Raw genomic sequence first — 11,500 nt, forward strand, 5'->3', positions numbered from 1 at the left:
TTCTGGACATCAATGATAGCTCCAACAGTGGCTAGGAATGGTCTGCCCAGAATGATAGAAGCTTTGGCTCCTTCCTTCATATCCAACACCACAAAGTCTGCTGGGAAGATAAAGTCTCCTACCTTCACTAGCAAGTCTTCTACTATGCCGTGAGGAAACTTGAATGATCGATCTGCCTGTTGTAGGGCCATTTTTGTTGGCTTGGCCTCCTCAATTTTCATTTTTTTCATCATGGCTACTGACATCAAATTTATGCTGGCTCCTAAATCACATAGAGCCTTCTCCACCGTGATCTTTCCTATAATACAGGGGATCTAGAAGCTCCCAGGATCCTTCAATTTCTAGGGTAGCTTGTGCTGAATGATGGCACTATATTCCTCGGTTAGTATCACCGTTTCGTTGTTCTTCCAACTTCTCTTTTTGGTCATCAATTCCTTCAAGAACTTGGCATAGAGCGGCATTTTCTCTATTACTTCAGCAAAGGGTATGTTAATCTGTAGTTTCTTGAAGATTTCCAGAAATCTTGAGAATTGGCTGTCATCCCCCTTTTTCTCAACTGCTGAGGATATGGGACTCTTGGAACATATGGCTTCAGCTCTTCTCCCCTTTTACGCGAATTGGAAATGGGAACTTGAACTTCCTCTTGTTCCTCATTCCTTTCAGCTGGGTCCTCCTCTTGTGGTTTTTTGGAGGTCTCCTTCAACTCCTTACCACTTCTGAGGGTGATAGCTTGACACTCCTCCCTTGGGTTTGGCTCAATGTTGCGACCATGGTTATGAACAGGAGTTTGCTGGAGTAGGTAACCAACTTGTGTCTCAAGTTTCTTGATGGCAGCCTCTTGATTCTGCATGTTGGATCGCACCTCTTCTCGGAACATCTTACTATCTTGAATCTCCTTACATATGCTCTCGAGTAGGGTCTCAATCTTTGAGAGTCTTTCCTCGGATGGTGATGGTGAGTTGAGATTGGAGGGATGAGAATGGCCATTTTGACTTTGGTATGGATGTTGAGAAGTGTTGTTGGGTGGGTGTTGGTATGACCTCTGTGTGGAGTGTTGGTGAGTTGCATTGTTGTTGGGGTTGTGGCATCTCTGATCTTGGCCTTGGTCTTGTTGATTTTCCCACCCAAAGTTTGGGTGGTTTCTCCAACCAGAATTATATGTTTTCGAGTATGGGTCATGGTTCTGCCTAGGTGAACTCCCAATGTAGTTGGCTTGTTCCTGATCACCCTCTGCTTCTTCATTCACTCCTTCTTGGGTTGTTACTGAAGTGGTGATTGCTGCTACTTGATTCCTCTCCATCTTCTTGGTGAGGTAAGCTAATTGCTTGGTAATCATCTTCTTTTGAGCTAGCAGTGCATCCATATTGTTCAGCTCCATCACTCCTCTAGTATTGCCTCTTTCAGAAGCATAGAAGTAGTCATTCTCTACTACAGTCTCAATGACATCTATGGCTTCTTCAATAGTCTTCTTCTTGTTCAGAGATCCCCCGGATGAGTGGTCTATTGCCTTCTTTGATTCATACGAAAGGCCTTCATAGAAGATGTGCAAATGCACCCATTCATTGAACATATCTGGCGGGCATCTTCTTGTCAAGTCTTTAAACCTCTCCCATGCTTCATATAGAGTCTCACCATCCTGCTGCCTGAATGTTTGTACCTCAGCTCTCAACTTGTTGATCCGTTGAGAAGGATAGAATCTTGCCAAGAACTTGTTCACCACATCTTTCCAGGTTGCTAAACTCTCCTTTGGAAAGGATTCCAGCCATTTAGATGCTTTGTCCTTGAGTGAGAAGGGAAACAAAAATAGTCTATAGGTGTCAGGATGAACACCATTAGACTTCACAGTGTCGCATATCCTCAGGAAGGTGGTTAGATGTTGATTGGGGTCTTCTTGGATACTTCCTCCTAATGAACAATTGTTCTGAACAAGGGTGATGAGCTGTGGCTTTAGTTCAAAGTTGTTAGCATGTATGGTTGGCCTTTGGATGCTACTTCCACAGTTTCCTGGGTTTGAATTGATGTAGGAACCCAGAACTCTTCTCTCTTGTCCACCCTGATGCGCTGGACCTTCTCTGCCATGGTTGTGAGCCTCTTCTTCATGATGGTTCTCCATATTCTCCTCCATGTCTGGTTCAAAGTACTCTTCCTCTTCCTCAACACCAACTACTCTCTTTCCTCTTGCATCCCTCCTTAATCTAAGGAAGGTCCTCTCAGGTTCAGAGTCAAAGGAAGTTGAAGCCCCGTTTCTTCTACCTGTCATACAACCAACAAAGCAAAAGCAAGAGAGATAGATGTAGACAGTAATTTCTACAGTAATGCTGTTAGTGTGAGTGATGCAATATATCAAACAGTTAGTGGGTTAGTGACTGAATTGCAAACAACTAAGAAAATGGGTAGGGGAAAGGGAAGAAAATAGCTAAACAGAAAGTAAATTACTCAAATGAACTTAAATCAAACAAAATAAAAAAAAATGCTCAATCTAGTTATCCACCAATTTAATCATTGTTGATACAAAATCAATCCCCAGCAACGGCGCCATAAACTTGATGCACGGAAACTTGTCTCTCAACAAATTTTCTTCGGCAAGTATACCGAATTGTCGTCAAGTAAAAACTCACAGTAGAGTGAGGTCGAATCCCACATGGATTGATTGGTCAAGCAACTTTAATTGGAAGAATGTTCTAGTTGAGCTAAGCAGAAAGTGAGTTGAGAATTGTAGAAAATAAATGACGGGAAGTAAATTGCAAAATCTTAAATGGGGAAGGGAAGTTTAGCATGAAAGTAAATGGCAATAAGTAAAGAGAATGGGTAAGATCAGAAATGGGGAATTCATTGGGCTTAGGAGATGTTGCATTCTCCGAATCAAGTTCATTTTCATCTCTTCCTCAATCAATGCATTCATTGATCTCCTTGGCAATCTTAAGTGATTGAATTCCAATTCCTTGGTAATTCAATCTCTCAAATCAGATCAATAGCCAATTCCTTGGTCTAATTACTCATGAGAAGAGATGAAGTGTGGTCACTGATTATACCACATGTATTTCCAAATCAAAGTATTGGGAGAATTATATGTCACCATATCCGCCTAAACCCCAATTTGGTCCAACATGAGAAAGCATTTCTAGCATGATCTCTTCATTCCTTTTCCAATGTTCAGAAGAGATCCAAGTATGAATAGTTTCTTTTCCAAGATAACTACTCTATTGGATGAAGATTGAAAGCTTTCTAGTAAAATCAAGAGAAAAGAAAGAAGAAGAATAATGAAAACTATTATTAATCCATCAGATTACAACAGAGCTCCCTAACCCAATGAAAGGGGTTTAGTTGTTCATAGCTCTGGGAATGGAAAGCAAAGATGGAGAGTACATTTTGAAAGTTAAACTAGAAGTGCAGAGAAAGTAAAATACAGAGAGTAATTCTAATAATGCCCAAAAGCCCCCTTTCTCTAGTTCAAAGCTACTCCTATATATACTACTCTTCTGATCTTGTAGTTGATTCTTCAAGTCTTGGATGTGGGCCTTTGGATCTTGAGTTGAAGCAGTTATTTTCTTCAGTAGGCTCAGCTTTACTTGCAGAGAAAGTGTGAAGTAGGCAGGGACTTTAGCTTAGGGCGTTAGTGGTGTTAACGTTAAGTGAAAATGTGGGATTGAGAACGTTAGTGACAATCACCTTTTTCACTAACGTTCCTAACCCAAAGTGGTCCACGTTAACTTCAACGTTAGTGGCACTAACGTGACCACTAACGTTGACCCTTGGCCCTTTGCAAACGTTACTGGGGTTTACCTTTTTCAATAACGTTGAAAGTACCCCTTTCTTCCTATGTTAGAGTTCACGTTAGAATAGTTAACGTGGCCTTTAACGTAGGCTTGCCAAATCTTCGAGAGCGTTAGTGACACTTACCTTTGTCACTAACGCTTCAGAACGCCCCTACTTTCCACGTTAGAGTTCACGTTAACTAAGTTAACGTGACTTCTAACGTGGTATTGATAGCCATCTCCAATGTTAGTGACAAAGGTGAGTGTCACTAACGTTGGCTCATCATCCCTCTTCTCCACGTTAGCTTCCATGTTAATGTAATTAACGTGGCAACTGACGTGCCTCATAGTGGCTCAATCCAACGTTAGTGACAAAGGTGAGTGTCACTAACGTTGATGATTCTTGCTCCCTCCACGTTAGAGTCCACGTTAACTAGGTTAACGTGGCTTTTAACGTAGCCAGTATGTGCTTAGTCCAACATTAGTGACAAAGGTGAGTGTCACTAATGTTGGCATCATCTTCTTCTTCCACGTTAGAGCTCACGTTAACTAAGTTAACGTGGCTCTTAATGTGGCCAATTGCCCCTTTTGGAACGTTAGTGGCACTTACTTTTACCACTAACGTTGGAGTTCTACTTCTCTTCCACGTTAGCTTCCACGTTAACATAGTTAACGTGGCAACTAACGTGGGCTATGATGGCTCACGAAGGCGTTATTGGCAATCACTTTTCTCATTAACGTTGCAAGCTAGTCTTCATTCCACGTTAATGGTCACATTAGCTAGACTATCGTGGCTGCTAACGTGGTTCTTCCTTGCTTCCTTTATCCTGAAATGAAGCAATAAATTGCATCAAAGCTCTGATCCAAGTTATGAGACATGCATCATTCAATTTGTCCTTTAATTCATGCATAATTCTCATGAAATCATGTAAAATTCACAATGTTTGCTTGAATCAAGATGTAAGTGATTATTTACCCAAAACTTGCTTATTTCGTAAGAAAATGCATGAAACTACCTTAAAATCATAAAGAAAAGGTCAGTGAAACTGGCCAAAATGCCCTGGCATCAATCCCTTGAGGCATCTCAGGGATTTCATGATGAGGGATTTCCTCATGCTCTTGTTGAGGTCCATGAGTGGGCTCTCTTGTTTGCTCCATCTTTTTCTTAGTGATGGGCTTGTCCTCATCAATGAAGATGTCATCCTCTATGTCAATTCCAGTTGAATTGCAGAGGTGACAAATAAGATGAGGAAAGGCTAACCTTACCAAGGTAGAGGACTTGTCTGCCACCTTGTAGAGTTCTAGGGATATAACCTCATGAACTTCTACTTCCTCTCCAGTCATGATGCTATGGAACATGATAGCCCGGTCTATGGTAACTTCAGACCGGTTGCTAGTAGGAATGATTGAGCATTGAATAAACTCCAACCATCCCCTAGCCACGGGCTTGAGGTCATGCCTTCTTAGTTGAACCAGCTTCCCTCTTGAATCTCTCTTCTATTGAGCACCCTCTTCACAAATGTCTATGAGTACTTGGTCCAACCTTTCATCAAAGTTGACCCTTCTAGTGTAGGGGCGTGCATCTCCTTGCATCATTGGCAAGTTGAATGCCAATCTTACATTTTTTGGATTGAAATCTAAGTATTTCCCCCGGACCATTGTAAGCCAATTCTTTGGGTCCGGGTTCACACTTTGATCATGGTTTTTGGTGATCCATGTATTAGCATAGAACTCTTGAACCATTAAGATCCCGACTTGTTGAATGGGGTTGGTGAGAATTTCCCAACCTCTTCTTCGGATCCCATGTTGGATCTCCGGATTTTCACTCTTTTTGAGCTTGAAAGGGACCTCGAGGATCACCTTCTTCTTGGCCACAACTTCATAGAAGTGGTCTTGATGCACCATTGAGATGAATCTCTCCATCTCCCATGACTCGGAGGTGGAAGCAATTGCCTTCCCTTTCCTCTTTCTAGAGGTTTCTCCGGCCTTTGGTGCCATTAGTGGTTATGGAAAACAAAAAGCTTCAGCTTTTCCCACACTAAATTTAGAATGGTTGCTCATCCTCAAGCAAAAGAAGAAAGAAAAGAGTAGAAGAAGATGAAATGGAGGAGATGGAGGGTGATGAGCGGATATTTTATACGCTTTTTGGGGTTAATTTCATGTAGTTTTTAGGATGTTTTAGTTAAGTTTTTAGTATATTTTCATTAGTTTCTAGAAAAAATTCATATTTCTGGACTTTACTATGAGTTTGTGTGCTTTTCTGTAATTTCAGGTATTTTCTGGCTGAAATTGAGGGAGCTGAGCAAAAATCTGATTCGGGCTGAAAAAGGATTGCTGATGCTGTTGGATTCTGACCTCTCTGCACTCAGAATGGATTTTCTGGAGCTACAGAAGTCCAATTGGCACGCTTCCAATTGCGTTGGAAAGTAGACATCCAGGGCTTTCCAGAAATATATAATAGTTCATACTTTGCTCAAGGATAGACGATTTAAACTGGCGTTCAACGCCAGTTCCATGTTGTAGTCTGGCGTCCAGCGCCAGAAACAGGTTACAAGTTGGAGTTCAACGCCAGAAACAGGTTACAACCTGGCGTTGAACGCCCAAAACAGCCCAGGCACGTGAGAAGCTTTAGTCTCAGCCCCAGCACACACCAAGTGGGCCCCAGAAGTGGATTTCTGCACTATCTATCATAGTTTACTCATTTTCTGTAAACCTAGGTTACTAGTTTAGTATTTAAACAAATTTTAGAGATTTATTTTGTATCTCATGATATTTTAGATCTGAAATTTGTACCTTTTGGCAGCATGAGTCTCTAAACCCCATTGTTGGGGGTGAGGAGCTCTGCAGCGTCTCGATGAATTAATGCAAGTACTTCTATTTTCCATTCAAACATGCGTGTTCCTATCTAAGATATTCATTCGCGCTTAATTATGAAGAAGGTGATGATCCGTGACACTCATCACCTTTCTCAACCCATGAACGTGTGTATGACAACCACTTCCGTTCTATATTAGATTGAATGAGTATCTCTTAGATTCCATAATCAGAATCTTCGTGGTATAAGCTAGAATTGATGGCATCATTCAGGAGAATCCGGAAAGTCTAAACCTTGTCTGTGGTATTCCGAGTAGGATTCTGGGATTGGATGACTGTGACGGGCTTCTAACTCGCGAGTGCTGGGTGTAGTGACAGACGCAAAAGGATAGTAAATCCTATTCCAGTATGATCGAGAACCTCTAGATGATTAGCCGTGCTGTGACAGAGCATTTGGACCATTTTCACTGAGGAGATGGAAAGTAGCCATTGACAACGGTGACACCTTACATAGAGCTTGCCATGGAAGGAACTTTGCACTTTTTCATGCATGAGGGAAGAGGAATACAAGAGAAAAGCTGAAATTCAGAAGACAAAGCATCTCCAAAACTCCAACATATTCTCCATTACTGCATAATAAGTATTTATTTCATACTCTCTTATTTTTCATAATTCAATTTGATAAGTGAATTGTTTTCCTGACTAAGAGTTACAAGATAACCATAGATTGCTTCAAGCCAACAATCTCCGTGGGATTCGACCTTTACTCACGTAAGGTATTACTTGGACGACCCAGTGCACTTGCTGGTTAGTTGTGCGGAATTACATAGTGTGAAGTAATTTTCGTGCACCAAGTTTTTGGCGCCGTTGCCGGGGATTGTTCGAGTTTGGACAACTGACGGTTCATTTTGTTGCTTAGATTAGGAAAATTTTTCTTTTTGGTTTAGAGTCTTCTATTATTGTTTTTGGTTGAAATTTTCTTTTTTTAAATCCTTATTTTCTCTTTTCTTTTAATTTTTCAAAAATTTTATAAACTGATAATTGAGTTCTTCTGTTTGAGTTTAGTTTCATATTTTAAGTTTGGTGTCAATTGCATGTTTTTATTTTCTTTTTAAAACAAAAAAAAAAGTTTTATTCTTAGTTATAAAAAATACTTCTTCAAAACAAGTGTTACATTTACTGTCCAATTGGCTAGAGCATTGGTCTATGTTCTTGGTAATTGGGTATCTTATTTTTAAGATCTTTCTTTTCAAAAATATTTTTTCTTTGATTAAATCTTGTGCCAAACTTTAAGTTTGGTGTTTTCTTGTTAATCTTTTGATAATTTTCGAAAATTTTATTTTGGTTTTCTAAAAATTTTAAGTTTGGTGTTCTACCTTCATGTTCTTGTTGTTCTTGTGATTCTTCAAAGTGTTCTTGAGTCTTTCTTGTGTTTTGATCTTAAAATTTTTAAGTTTGGTGTTCCTTGGTGTTTTTCCTCCAAAATTTTTGAAAACAAGAAGCTTTAGATTTAAAAATTTTAAGTTGTGTGTCTTTTGTGTGTTTTTCTCTTTCATCATAAAATTCAAAAATAAAAAAATATATATTTTCTTCATTCCACTCATAATTTTCGAAAAATTAGCATTAAAGTAGTCATCAAATTTAAAAATCATATCTTTTTCAAATCATATCTTTTCCAATCATATCCTTTCAATCTTACCTTTTTCAAAACTTCCTAACCATATTTTTTTTTCTCTTTCTCTCTCTCCATTTTTCAAAAATCTTCACCCATTTTTATTTATTTTATTTTAATTTATTTTATTTTCAAAATAAATAAATAAATAAATAAATAAAAATATTTTTTCTCTATTTTACATCATCTCCCCTTCTCCATCATGGATCTAAGTGGAAATGAACAGTCTAGAAGGACTCTGGGGTCATATGCTAACCCCACCACTGCTTCATATGGGAGTAGTATCAGTATACCCTCCATTGGAGTCAGTAGCTTTGAGTTGAATCCTCAGCTCATTATCATGGTGCAGCAAAGTTGCCAGTATTCCGGTCTTCCACAGGAAGAACCTACAGAGTTTCTGGCACAGTTTTTACAAATTGCTGACACAGTACATGATAAGGAAGTAGATCAGGATGTCTACAGATTATTACTATTCCCATTTGCTGTAAAAGACCAAGCTAAGAGGTGGTTAAATAACCAACCTAAGGCTAGCATAAAGACATAGAAACAGCTGACAGAAAAATTTCTGAATCAATACTTTTCTCCAAAACGGATGACACAGCTAAGGCTGGACATCCAAGGCTTTAAACAAGGAGATAATGAATCTCTTTATGATGCCTGGGAGAGATACAGAGAGATGCTAAGAAAATGCCCCTCTGAAGTGTTTTCAGAGTAGGTTCAGCTAGACATCTTCTATTATGGGCTTACAGAAAGAGCTCAGATGTCTCTAGACTACTCAGCTGGTGGATCTATCCACATGAGAAAGATAATTGAAGAAGCTCAAGAGCTCATTGATACAGTTGCCAGAAATCAGCATCTGTACCTAAGCAGTGACCCTTCCATGAAAGAAGAGGCTAAAACAGTAACTGCTGAACTCAGTCCTGTAGAACAAGCTGCTGAATTCAATCAGCAATTGGATTTTCTAACAAAGCAGTTAGCCGAATTCAAGGATAGACTACAAGAGACAAGGATGGCTAATATAAATATGGAAGTACAATTAAAGCAAACAAAGTAGCAGCTGTCAAAACAAATAACAGAAGAATGTTAAGCAGTTCAATTAAGAAGTGGAAAAATATTAAATACCCCACCTCAAGGCAGCAGGAAGCCAAGAAATGAGCAAACTACCCAAAATCCATCTGAGGACAGTAAGAGCCCATGGAAAAATAATTCTGGCGCTAAAACGCCAGAAATTGGGTGGAAGGCTGGCACTGAACGCCCAAACCATGCTCAGGACTGGCGTTCAACGCCAGAAACAAGCAAGGAACTGCCGTTGAACGCCCAAAGAAAGCACAGTTCTGGCGTTCAGACGCCAGGAATAGATGAGGAGTTGGCGTCTAACGTCACTCCAGCTTCCAACCCTGGCACTCAATTGCCAGTGAGGGATCAGACACACACAAGTGCTTATGACAACCCCTCTAAAAAGGCTTCTTCAACCACTTCTGTAGGAAATAAACCTGCAGCAACCAAAGTTGAGGAATATAAAGCCAAGATACCTTATCCTCAAAAACTCCGCCAAGAGGACCAGGATAAGCAATTTGCTCGCTTTGCAGATTATCTCAGGACTCTTGAAATAAAGATTTCGTTTGCAGAGGCACTTGAGCAAATACCTTCTTACGCCAAGTTCATGAAAGAGATCTTGAGTCATAAGAAGGATTGGAGAGAAACTGAAAGAGTTCTCCTCACTGAAGAATGCAGTGCAGTCATTCTGAAAAGCTTTCCAGAAAAGCTTAAAGATCCCGGAAGCTTTCTGATACCATGCACATTAGAAGGTAATTGCACCAGGACAGCTCTATGCGATCTTGGGGCAAGCATCAACCTAATACCTGCATCCACCATCAGAAAGCTTGGTTTAACTAAAGAAGTTAAACCGACCCGGATATGTCTCCAACTTGCTAATGGCTCCATTAAATACCCATCAGGCGTGATTGAGGACATGATTGTTAGGGTTGGGCCATTCACCTTTCCCACTGACTTTGTAGTGCTGGAAATGGAGGAGCACAAGAGTGCTACTCTCATTCTAGGAAGACCCTTCCTAGCAACTGGACGAACTCTCATTGATGTCCAACAGGGGGAAATAACCCTGAGAGTCAATGAGGATGAGTTTAAGTTGAATGATGTCAAAGCCATGTAGCATCCAGACACACCAAAAGACTGCATGAAAGTTGATCTTATTGATTCTCTGGTGGAGGAGATCAACATGGCTGAGAGTATCGAATCAGAGCTGGAAGACATCTTTAAAGATGTTCCGCCTGATCTAGAGGATTCAGAGGAATTGAAAGAGCCTCTGAAATTTCCTCAGAAAGAAGAAAAACCTCCTAAACCCGAGCTTAAACCATTACCACCATCCCTAAAATATGCATTTCTGGGAGAATGTGACACTTTTCCAGTGATCATAAGCTCTTCTTTAAATCCACAGGAAGAGGAAGCACTAATTCAAGTGCTAAGGACACACAAGACAGCTCTTGGGTGGTCCATAGGTGACCTTAAGGGAATAAGCCCAGCTAGATGCATGCACAAGATCTTATTGGAGGATAATGCTAAGCCAGTGGTTCAACCACAAAGGCGGCTAAATCCAGCCATGAAGGAAGTGGTGCAGACAGAGGTCACCAAATTACTGGAGGCTGGGATTATTTATCCTATTTCTGATAGCCCCTGGGTGAGCCCTGTCCAAGTTGTCCCCAAAAAGGGAGGCATGACAGTGGTTCATAATAAAAAAAATGAACTGGTTCCTACAAGAACAGTTACAGGGTGGCGCATGTGTATTGACTACAGAAGGCTCAATACAGCCACCAAAAAGGATCATTTTCCTTTACCATTCATAGACCAGATGCTAGAAAGACTAGCAGGTCATGATTATTACTGCTTTTTGGATGGCTATTCAGGCTACAACCAAATTATAGTAGATCCCCAGGATCAAGAGAAAATAGCATTCACATGTCCATCTAGAGTGTTTGCTTACAGAAGGATGCCATTTGGGCTGTGTAATGTGCCTGCAACCTTTCAGAGATGCATGCTCTCTATTTTCTCTGATATGGTGAAAAAATTTCTGGAAGTCTTCATGGATGACTTCTCAATATATGGAGACTCATTTAGCTCCTATCTTGATCAGCTGACACTGGTTCTGAAAAGATGCCAAGAGACCAACCTGGTTTTAAACTGGGAAAAATGTCACTTTATGGTGACTGAAGGGATTGTCCTTGGGCATAAAATTTCAAACAAG

General features: G+C 40.3%; 1 non-coding gene across 1 annotated transcript; it reads left to right on the forward strand.

Annotated features, from left to right (window-relative positions):
* The first annotated feature begins 1,565 nt into the window (after window positions 1–1,565).
* LOC148564339 (small nucleolar RNA R71) lies at window positions 1,566–1,672 on the forward strand. The gene has a single exon (XR_015883970.1). It is a non-coding gene; the product is annotated as a small nucleolar RNA R71 (small nucleolar RNA).
* The last annotated feature ends 9,828 nt before the right edge of the window (window positions 1,673–11,500 follow it).

Source organism: Arachis ipaensis, chromosome B5 (assembly GCF_059453495.1).
Source record: "Arachis ipaensis isolate K30076 ecotype BB chromosome B5, ASM5945349v1, whole genome shotgun sequence".
Lineage (NCBI taxonomy): Eukaryota > Viridiplantae > Streptophyta > Magnoliopsida > Fabales > Fabaceae > Arachis > Arachis ipaensis.